Source organism: Manis pentadactyla, chromosome 2 (assembly GCF_030020395.1).
Source record: "Manis pentadactyla isolate mManPen7 chromosome 2, mManPen7.hap1, whole genome shotgun sequence".
In the NCBI taxonomy this organism is placed as follows: domain Eukaryota; kingdom Metazoa; phylum Chordata; class Mammalia; order Pholidota; family Manidae; genus Manis; species Manis pentadactyla.
In genome coordinates this window covers 109756947-109767695 of record NC_080020.1, presented here as the reverse complement: position 1 = coordinate 109767695, position 10749 = coordinate 109756947, and the positions used below count along the sequence as shown (strand labels likewise).

The following is a 10749-nucleotide window of genomic DNA, read 5'->3' as shown; positions in this document are numbered from 1 at the left end:
TTATTTGTCCTCTTTAAACTAATTGGCTCCCATTATTTCAACCACTCCTGGTAGGAAACGTTTTAAGTCTTTTTACTTTCCTGTGTGTTCTCCCAACCACTATAACTTTTCAAACATTTTTCAATGAGTCATGCTTAAAACACAACACTGTAATTCAAAATTTATCCTAAGTAACATGGAAATGACAAGCCTTCCTCTTCCTTCAGACTAGGTCTTATTCAGATTAAGGTGATCCTTTCTTACTGCTCTAATCACTTCTCAGATGTTGAAATATATTTGCCATAATTCCAACCAAAAACTCTAAGTCTTCAATGTGTTCCTGCCATGCTCTTAAACTATGATCGTTTCTTTCATGGATATCTAACTTGATTGTATTTACCTTTGTTTGATAAACATTCCTTCTTTACATTCACTTATTCCTTAAAACATTTTTTTTTTGTGTGTGTACTTACTATCTGCCTGTCACTGTGATAACCAGTGATAAAGTAGATATCATGGTCCCCACTTTTCAGAGTTTATAATCTAAGGCTGACTAAAGGAAGAAATTATCTTACCAATTACAATTTCCATAATGAGTGCTCTAAATGAGTAAGTAAGGGTGTTATTGGCATATATCGCTGGTAGTTTAGGGAAGTTTTTCTGGAGTAAGTGGCATCTGAATCAAGGAGTTGGCTACATGAAGCAGGAAAGGAGGAATAGTTCCAGCAGAGAAACTTCTTATCTGAAAGCGTGGACATGAGACTGAGCAAGATGTTTTCTAAGACTGATAGATTAGAATCGTAGATACTATATATAAGCTAAGAGGTGGATATTAGTAGGAGATGACTATAGGAATATCAGTAGATTTCAAATTTTGAAAGAGTTGGCACTGTAACTTGGAAGAAATCAGTGGCCACTGAAGCGTTTGATGGAAGGGAGTGACATGATAATTCTTGTACTTTAGAAAAATTACGTTCGCTGCTATTGGACAAATAAACTCAAGTCGGTGAAATAAGATAGGAAATTATGGCAGCTATCTAGGAAAAAGATTATGGTCACCTAAACTAGGGAATTGATAGAGGGTTGGTTTGAAGGATGTACAAGACATAAGGACATAAATTATGAGAACTTATTTGTTACATTAGATGACACTTGGCTGATAGAATTGATAGGCTTACGCTCTTGTATATTGGTGGATTAACTGAGAATGAGAAAAGCAAAAATATAACTAGCTTTCTGGCTTGGAAAAGTGTATTGGTTGTATCATTTACAGAAAGGTGAATCAGGTTTGCAATGCGGTAAGAATAAGGGATTCGTTTTGGACATGTTCCTATGAGTTAATCAAATGTAGATATGTGATAAGCAGATATATGTATGGATTTGGAATGTAGTTATCTGACCTGGGATAGAAAAAATAGATCTGTGAGCTATTAGTATATGCTCACCAATTGGAATACGAGATTGGATGAGTCAAGAGGGACAAATGTAGAATTGAATAAGAAAAGCAAGAAGCTCTGGGCAGAATACAGAAAGACTCCACCACCACTGAAAAGAAGAGGAAAAGAATGGGAGCCCCCAGAGGAGGATGAAAGGTACAGGGCACATGACAGTGTTGAAAAAGGAAACAAACAGCAGAGTGTGTTATCATGGAAGCCAAGGAAAGAGTGTTTCCAAGGAAGCAAGCAGTCAAGAGTACCAAATGCTGCAGAACACTCAGGTCTATTAGATGGAAAATAAGGGATTTGTTAGAGACCATGAGAGTAGCTTCAGACCTTCACGAGTGGGGAGGAAAGAAGCCCTGAGTTGAAGGGTAAAAGGGATGATGAAGTAAAATAATAATACAACAGTAATTATAAACAACAGGCTACGAAGGTAAGGTGAGATATAAGATAGCAGCAAAAATAGGACTTTTTAAGGTAGAAAAGATGAGAGCAAATTTAAATGATAATGGGAAATAACTGCTTGTAGATAAAGGAGACTGAGAGAATGCAAAATAAAACAAGGTGCCTGTAAAAGGAGTAATTTTCTTTCCTGGTGCTTCTGAAAGCAGTAATAGAGATTTTGCTTAAATCATTCTTGTGATTATGTTTTCACCATTTCCATTTTTTGGGACAATTTTTGTTTGTTTTTAATTTCAAAATAGTTTCTTTCTGGTACAAAGTTGCAGTTGTGTACAAAGTTGCAGATGAATTAGCCGAGAGTTAATGTGTAACAGTATGACGGCCACAGTCAAGCTCCTTTTGCATATGGGAAATCGAAATCTGCCAAGGGAATAGATGTCAGGTGGTCACAGCACATATGCACAAAGAACTATGTGAGGAGATGGATGTGGCAATCAGCTTGACTGTAGCAATCATTTCGCTATGTTATATGTACATCAGATCAGCATGTTGTACACCTTAAATACATACAATTCAAAAAATAAAAGAAAAGAAAAAAAACATCAAAATATTCCTCAAGGGATCAAAATCTGCCTTGTGGACACTTTCAGTTATCAAAATAATGCCTTATGTTTAGGTAATACTGCCCTTTCTGTATTCATTTACTCACTCTATCAATATTCACAAATGCTGACTGAACATTACAGACACTGGACCAAATGCTGGAAATAGATAATAATACATAGTTCTGGCCTTAAAAGAGGTAAGAGTGTATAATTTAGAAAAGAGACATGAATTAATCACTCTTCTCTCACTCATTTTGCCTTTTGATGTCTCACTGGATAAAGGTAACTCATTTTAAAAATGGCAGCTCTCAATTTCTGAAGACACCTATTGTGCCTTCATTTAATTCTTCTGGCAACTATGCAGAATTTTAAGATATTCAATGCGGAAAACAAATCTTTCATTACCTATGTAGTCTTGTATAATGAGCTCTAAAAATATGTCAACAAGAATGGAAAACAATACTCCTAGTCATAATCTGATAAGAACAGAATGTTTAATTTAGGTATAATGACCCTGGATCACATTAAAATGCCATAGCTTTTTTTGGCAACTGAATCTGATGTTGGCAAATGAGATTTCAGTCACCTAACCTTGTATTTTATGCATAAGTTATCAGCCAATACTCTCCAATCCTGGTTACAAGTAGTTGTTATTTGAAAAAAGTATATATGACTTTTTACCTATTTATTTTACATTTCATCTCAGTTTCTGTCATTGTTTCAAGCCGTTAATAATCTCTAGATTCTTGTTCTATCATTGAGTGCATTGCCAATCACTCTTGTCTTTAGAAAGTTTGACTTATTTCAATAACAACTAAAATTACATATTAAGGCATCAAATAGCACAAGACTAAATATAAATTTGAGAATTATTCAGTATGATGTCAATAGATAATTTAATATCCCTTGGTTGTTTTGGTTTAACTATCTAGAAAATGGTCTAACAGAACTCATCTAAATTACATTTTTCCCCACTTATACTAAAGACTATGATGAGAAACTTTTGAGGCTTCCAACAGAAATTCCGGAAAGCCTGAGATTTAGAGAGAATGTTAACCACAGGGAAAGAATCCACCACTTTTTAGTCAAAGGTTAGCTTAATGGCGTAAAAAGGTCAGTGGGTCATGGAACTTCCTTACCTTAACCAAAAAAACCAAAACCAAAACTAAAACACAAAAGCCCAACAATATAGCAAAACAAAATATAAACAGTTTTCTCTAGAAACATCGAGGCTTGTCCTACACAAATAGTGATTTTCCTGTCTTTGAGATTTTAAATGTCAGCCAACAACCTTCTTGGCTTCTCTTCCTGGCGCCAGCTCCCCTTGGCTATTTCCAAAACCTCATGGAGACTGTTTGCTTCCCCATACTACATATAATTAGTAGTTGCATGTAGCTAAAGGAATTAAGAAAGTTTCCATATAATATGCTGATTATATTTTAGAAGCTCTAGGCCATAAACTAGTCTATATATATAGTCTTATAAAACAAGACATATAAGAGGGGTCTTAGCTTTCTCTCCTGAGGACTTTTCCACCTGTTTACCTTTCCCGTCTGGAGTGCTGCGGTTCCCTCTCCTTGCTGCACTGACTTACCTGCCTTCATGTATCTCTGCCTCAGTGACGTCTTCTCTGATGACTTACCTTATCTTCTTGACTTACCCTCTTCCCACACTGTTAGTCTCTTGGATCACCCCTTGTTTTTTGTTTTCAAGCACTTATTATAGTATACAATTAGATAATGCTTGTGTGCTCCCTTATTTAATGTGTTTCTGAGCCACTGGGTCATAAACCCTGCAAGGGCAACGCAGGCTTGCCGTGCATCACTCTTGACACCCTGCTCCGAGCACCAGGGCCAGTGCATAACATGCTCTCAACGAACTGTGCAGCAAATGAATGAATCAACAAACCCTTAGTTTGTGCATTCTCAGCTTCAAGCTGCTAAGGGAACCTCTAATGAAATTTCTTTCATGTGCTTATTTTATGTGTTGACTCCCTGTATCCTAAACATGACTGAAAATGTACAAACACTTTATAAGATACATGAGCAAGAAAAGTTATAATCTAAGTTAGGACTGACAGACTGAGGGAAGGCGTTTTTAGTCCTGATCCTTTCTCAGCACAATGACTTTTTTTCCATTATATTTGGAACTTTCTGTCTCAGGCCCTTTTGTTTATTTTTTTACCTGAAAGCTACAGCTTTAATATACCCTTTTAACACAGTGATACTTAATCAACACTTTATAAAATAAAGGAAAGACACAAAATACATAATTCACATAATAATTATGAAGAATCGATCATGACACAGAAGTTATTAAAAGGAAGGTGTTGATTTTTCTTCCTGCTTCATATCACTAGCTTAATAATGATAGCTTAAGCAACTCCTTGAATTCTTTATGACATGTGGATAAAAATGCTGGTAATTACCTACCAAGCTACAATGGAATTTTTCCTTAGAGAAGTTCTTTCCAACAACCTTTCCCATAAACTATGACCATACAATTGGCAAAGTGAATGCTACAAGATTTCAAATACATCACAGTAATTACATCTCCATGCCTAAAATATTCTGATCCCTGGAGAAGGTGCAAGAAATACAAACCTACTCTGTGTCAGAGGCTAGTAAAGAGGGAACACATATGTCATTGCCTCCCTTATTTTGCTACAAGGGTAGGAGTAGAGAGTTGAGGTTCTGATTCTTTTCCTTACCTTTCACTCTCAAATGTGAGCTCCAAAGTGCTCGAATTTTCCACCAGTGGCAGGCAAATGTTGCCAGTCCAGTAAAAGCTTTATCATTTCTCTGTTTCTTGAGTTCCATTCAATCCACGAAGAAACCCCATTCATCCTTTGGAGTGAATTAAAATTAAATCTGTTTTAATTCCCTCACAACATCACAGAGAAGTTAAGGACATTGCTTTTAGGATAAGAAAGACTCAAAATACTGTGCCAACTCGATTACTAAGTACTTTATGACTAGGAAAATTGTAACTTTAATCTAAACTTTAATTTAAGCTAAATCTCAACGTTATCATCTAGAACAACAGGGTAAAATTTGTCCTTAGCTCTCAGAAGTGGGTTCTGAATATTAAAAGATAAAACATACATAAATTGCTTTCCAATTTACCCACTGTTAGTTACTGTTGTTTTTATTCCCATTGCCGTGGGCGTAATGAGTTGTGGGAATGAACTTAACATTCTTACCTAGGATCATACCAATGTTATAAAATTCCCCTGAATCAAAGAAGAAAACAAGCAGAAGAGGTAGAACAGGGCAGTTTGTATATTTAAATTCAAATTAATTTTGTTCCTTGTTTAGACAGAATATTAAATAGCCATATAATGTCACAGCCACTCATTCCACCAAAAATTGGTCCATGGTGTTCAGCAAAATATTTTAGAAAGTGGAAGAATTGGATGGCTAGAAATACTGTGTTTTCTAAACTTTGCTCTACCTTATGGTACTCAGCATGTACACTAATTTGACACAGCTAAAGAACAATTTTTTAAAAAGCAGAGAGTTTTGAAGGCTTCAAAGATTACCTAAGTCATTTGTCTCATTTTACAGGAGAGAAAACTGATTAGGTTTAATTAAGCAAATAGATTAAGTTAATTGAGGAAATCATATATTGGTTAGTCAAAAAGACAGGACTTCAACTTTATACCCCTTATCTCACAGTAAGCACTGGCAACATTCAAACTTGATCACTGCTCTTGTCTTCCAGTTTGGAAACCATCTTCAAGTTCTCTCTCTGCATTCCTTTTATATAAACTAACATAAACTCAGGTTGTTTGCCCCTTTGAAATGTCTATCAAGTTGGTCAGTTCTCCGCTGTTCAGACCTGAATTGCTGCAAAGGCTTCTTTCTTCTTTCTCAAATGTTTTTCTTTCTTTCTCAAATGTATCCTAACCATAATAACCAATCTTTCCATAATATAATTTCTATCACGTCTCTGCAGTGTTCAAGAATTTCCAAAGGCTTTCTACCAAGTATTTCAGCAAGTACGAAGTTACAGAACCCACATTTACACATCTTTAGAACATGGCACTTCCCAGTGTTATTTCTGATATGGTCACACAGATAGGAATCTTAAATTCGGTTGTACATATTTCTATGTAAATTTGATCTCACCTAGATAGGCCACCTTCATTTCCATTCCTGAATCTTTATTTGCACCAGTATCTTAAACCATGTCTCGATGTATCTAAACGGTTCTCATCCTGCAAGACTTAATTACATTTTCCCTGATGATATTTCTGATTGTAACACACAGATTTCTTCCTCCTCAGAACATTTACTACTTGTGTTTTGCCTGAAAACTTCTAAGTTCTCTGCCTTTCTATTATTTTATTATTATTGGTAGTGTGTCCTTTAATGGTGAACACTGACATAGTCCATTTTCAAACAACTTTATGGTTAGCTAGTAATACCTAATTCAGGAAAATGCTCAAGACCTTTGCCTGCCGTATATGTCCCCCTCTGTACAGAGACGGAGACCTCCACCAGTGAACATGCCTACGGTTTCCCAGGTTTGAGTTCTTCAAATTGGGATTTGGTGCTATTAACTAACAACCAGGAACTGCCATCCTCATTAACTACCTACCCTTGCCTTTAAGAATCTCTCTTTTCTCTTTTTCCATCATGATTTTTGAGTAACTTGAATCTCTGCTTGATTTATCAGTTGTCACTTCTCCTCAGCCTCTGGGACAGTTGTGAATTAATTCTCCATCTTGCCTCACCTCAGATAGGCCTGAGATTGGAGGTAGGAAATGACTTGGATTTTGTATGTAAAGAATATGAGAGAAACAAACCTTCATATTTCTCTTTCTATGGCTCCTGGGTCTTTATCTTAAAAAGTATCTTCCCCTCCTTTGTCCTAAATATCATCACCTTATGTTCCCAGATGTTTATCTAGAATCAGAGCTCATCAGCCTCTTGCAAGGGGATGAATGTGTGCCAGACTGAAGGAAAGGAAGAGAAGGGAAAATCATCTGACCCACCCCATGCTATAGTATTTTGTTTTTAACTAGATTGTAAGCTCCTTAAAGGAAGGAACATTTCCTCTGAATTCTTTTGCCTGACATACCAAACTTTTAATAAACATGGTCTATCAGGACTCTTTCTTATAAAGGGAACACTGATGTCATTATCTATGAGAAGTTGATTTTTTTCAGAGATCTTATTAAACACACATACACACGGAGTCAGAATGAAATAAAAGATCATGAATGCCCAGGCCCACAGAATGGGAGAAAGATTTTAAGAAATCTTTTGGGGATTAAATGTTTTACCAATATTTCCTTCCTGTTTTATATTATTGCTTTCCACATTTGTGAATCTAATTTTATTGTGGCCCAAAGATAATGGAAAAAATTTTGAGAATTTCATTACATATTACATCTTGAGAAAAAAGGTATTCCCACATGAACACAGAAACTATAAAGCTCAAAAATAGCATCTCTCTAATTGTCCATTAGACAATGGCTATGTGTGCAGCCTGGTAAATACCATGGGAACACAGAAATGCTTAGATGGTACCTGGAGCATACTAAATTAATTTAGGCCCTCTCTCTAACTGAAACGTAGTCTCTGTTTATGGGCTGTCTGCTTAACCTCTTGCCTTTGTCTTCCAGATTCCTCAGTTGCTATGAGATTTTTGTAAATACTTTTATTTATTTCTGAGAAAGAGCATTTCTCCATGGATGCAGAATGCTCAGAGTATCCAGAACATTCCTCTTTGCCATTTTATTCAATCATATCTCTAGAACTGAGCAGCAGTATATTGAGAAGTCTGCTTCCTTAGAAACAGCGCTAAGCTCAGTGAGTCAGGGCATAAACGCAGCTCAGAAGCTAGTCTAAACCCAGAGTTCAGTTTTGTTAACTGCGCATGGTTTTTTGATGTGCCCGGTTCCTGCAGGCCTAAGCTGATTGGAATGATGGCCTGAAAATCAGCAGGAAGGATACCCTACCCCAAGTAGAAAAGCTTTGTGATTATTATTAATATTTGTGAAAACTTGCAGAGTATTAGGTAAGAGTTTAACGTCTGTTTCCATTAATCCCCACAATGATCTTTGACACAGGTTCTATTATTATGCTCATTTTATAGTTGAGGAAATGAAGGTTTGTCCGCCAAGCACTGGTACCTGATGTGTCTGGCTCCAGAGCTCCTGCTCCTCATCATTCTACTGTACTTCCTCCCCCTTGATGGGAAGGAATAGTCTCAGGCTCATTTCTCCTGGTGCCTCTGCTTTTCTAGAAGATGTGGAGGAGGGACATGGAGCTACCGCAGCACTGTGAGAGCTTCGCTGGGTTACCTGGTTACCCTCTGTTAAATGATGCTAAAGAAAAATTATATACCAGTCACTTGTTAGAAATGTCAAAGAAGACATTTTTCAAGACAATAGCAAGTGTTCAAGATGATTATAATAGAAGATAGAGCTTGAATTAAACTCTGAGTACAACAGGGACCAGTGCAGATTTATAGCCAGGAGGCAGGGTGAGGGAGAGGATGGAAAACTAATAAGAGAAACTTGTTGGGGAGTCAAAAGTGAGGGGGAAGGATGTCAAAGGTGATTAGCTGTCAAGGATAGAGGAAGAGGAGCTTGATTGGATACCAACGGTGGGGGCATTTTTGATAAACTGGTGTAGCAGGAATCTTTGCTACTTTGGGCTCAGTAGGCCAAGCAAGAGGTCTGTCTGGTAAAAAAAAAAGGGCTCAAAGGAGCCAGACTGAAGTTTGATCAAGGGGGTCACTGTTAAAGAACAATGGATAATACAGGGCTCCTGAACTCAGTTATCAGTTCACTATTTCTCTCTTTGAGGAGTACAAAAAGTAAGATATTAATATTGATGTACAAAGAGAAGGGACATCATGAATGGATTTCATATAATAATGATCTGGACTTGAATATAAGATCTGAACCATACTCACCATGATTAACCTTTTAAACTCTCTTAAGTTTCATTTTCCTTCAAAGGAAATACCCATAGAGAAGACAACTCCCCTCCCCTCCTTTCCAATTCTTTCCTTGAACTTAACTAGAAACTCAAAGGGGGAAAGAATCTCAAAGATTATCTATTCCAACCTTCTTGTTTTACAGATAATAACGACCTTGAGAAGTGAAATAATTTAAATTCAAAAAGCTAATGAAGCGTTTGATTTTCCCAAATAACCCCCAATCTGTCCTAGATATTCCTTGGTCTCACAGATACTCACAGCACTTTATTCTTCCTCTAGTAGGAAATAATTTGAAGATGAAAGATTTTCCTCTTTATCATGTTTTATTCTGAACATACTGAAATAACATTACTTACTTTTATGAATGCTTTCTTGGATACTAATCATTATTATTTTTATTGCCTTTTTAAATCTGTTCCCGAAATTGTAGTTTAATCCTGATTATCACTACAAATACCACTAAGGGTTTCTTCAGCTGTCTTAGGCAGAACAAATCTATAATAATTTTGCATTTCCAAGTCTGCAATGTAGCTCTGTTTGGAACCATCTGAACTTGAGGAAAATAAAAGGAAATAAACATCTTAAGAGTAATTAGAGTTTACCGTAGCCTAATTTTCCAGGGATGTTATATGTACATTTTTATACCTAAGGATTAACTAGATTTCATGAGTTTTTAGAATTGTGTGTTTTGTCTTGTTGCTAAATCTCAGAGAAAGCTGAAGATGTAATTCAATTTTACTATTTCAGTGGTATAATCCATAACTTGAAGGTTAATATACAATCTACAATTAAAGAATGAAAACACATCTCATTAGATACATAAACTAACACAAGTAACATTTTCCTCAATGCAAAAAAGATGTGTCAATTCAGAAGAAAAACTCTTAACTAAATTTCATTTGTATGGAATGCCCCAGTTGAATAGTTGACTTTGACCCTATTGTTGCATACCCATAAAACCTCAGCCTGCATGTCTTTGTCACTTTTTATTTTTGTATATTCTCTGTGACTTTCCTTTCCATATCCTGGTAAACTTCTTAGGATCAGCCAGAGAACAGGGAACAACCTTGAAGAGTAAGTAAATCTTTCATAAACTAATCTTTGGAAAATAGATTGTACATTGATAAGGTTGCTTGTTTTCCATTAGGCTGAAATAGCAGTCTCAACAGGACTGGGATGGAGCAGAGGCTTGAAGAGAGATGCTGGTTCTTTCTGGAAAATTTTAGCATACTTCTGTGCAGATAATATACATTTATCATTTCTTTACTTATCCCCTATCCTATTTTTTTCCTGCCTCTACCTTTTATCTTTCTGTCTTACTCTTTACCCCTCTTCCTTGATAAAAGGACATGTGGAGAGGGGTGGGA

At 36.2% G+C, this 10749-nt stretch overlaps 1 long non-coding RNA gene across 1 annotated transcript in view; it reads right to left on the bottom strand.

Annotated features, from left to right (window-relative positions):
* Positions 1–3964: 3964 nt before the first annotated feature.
* The window catches only part of LOC130681877 (uncharacterized), a 53812-nt gene continuing 47027 nt past the window's right edge, over positions 3965–10749 (bottom strand). Inside the window, exon 3 of the long non-coding RNA XR_008995104.1 lies at positions 3965–5271. This is a non-coding gene — a long non-coding RNA (uncharacterized LOC130681877). The remainder of the gene's footprint in view (positions 5272–10749) is intronic.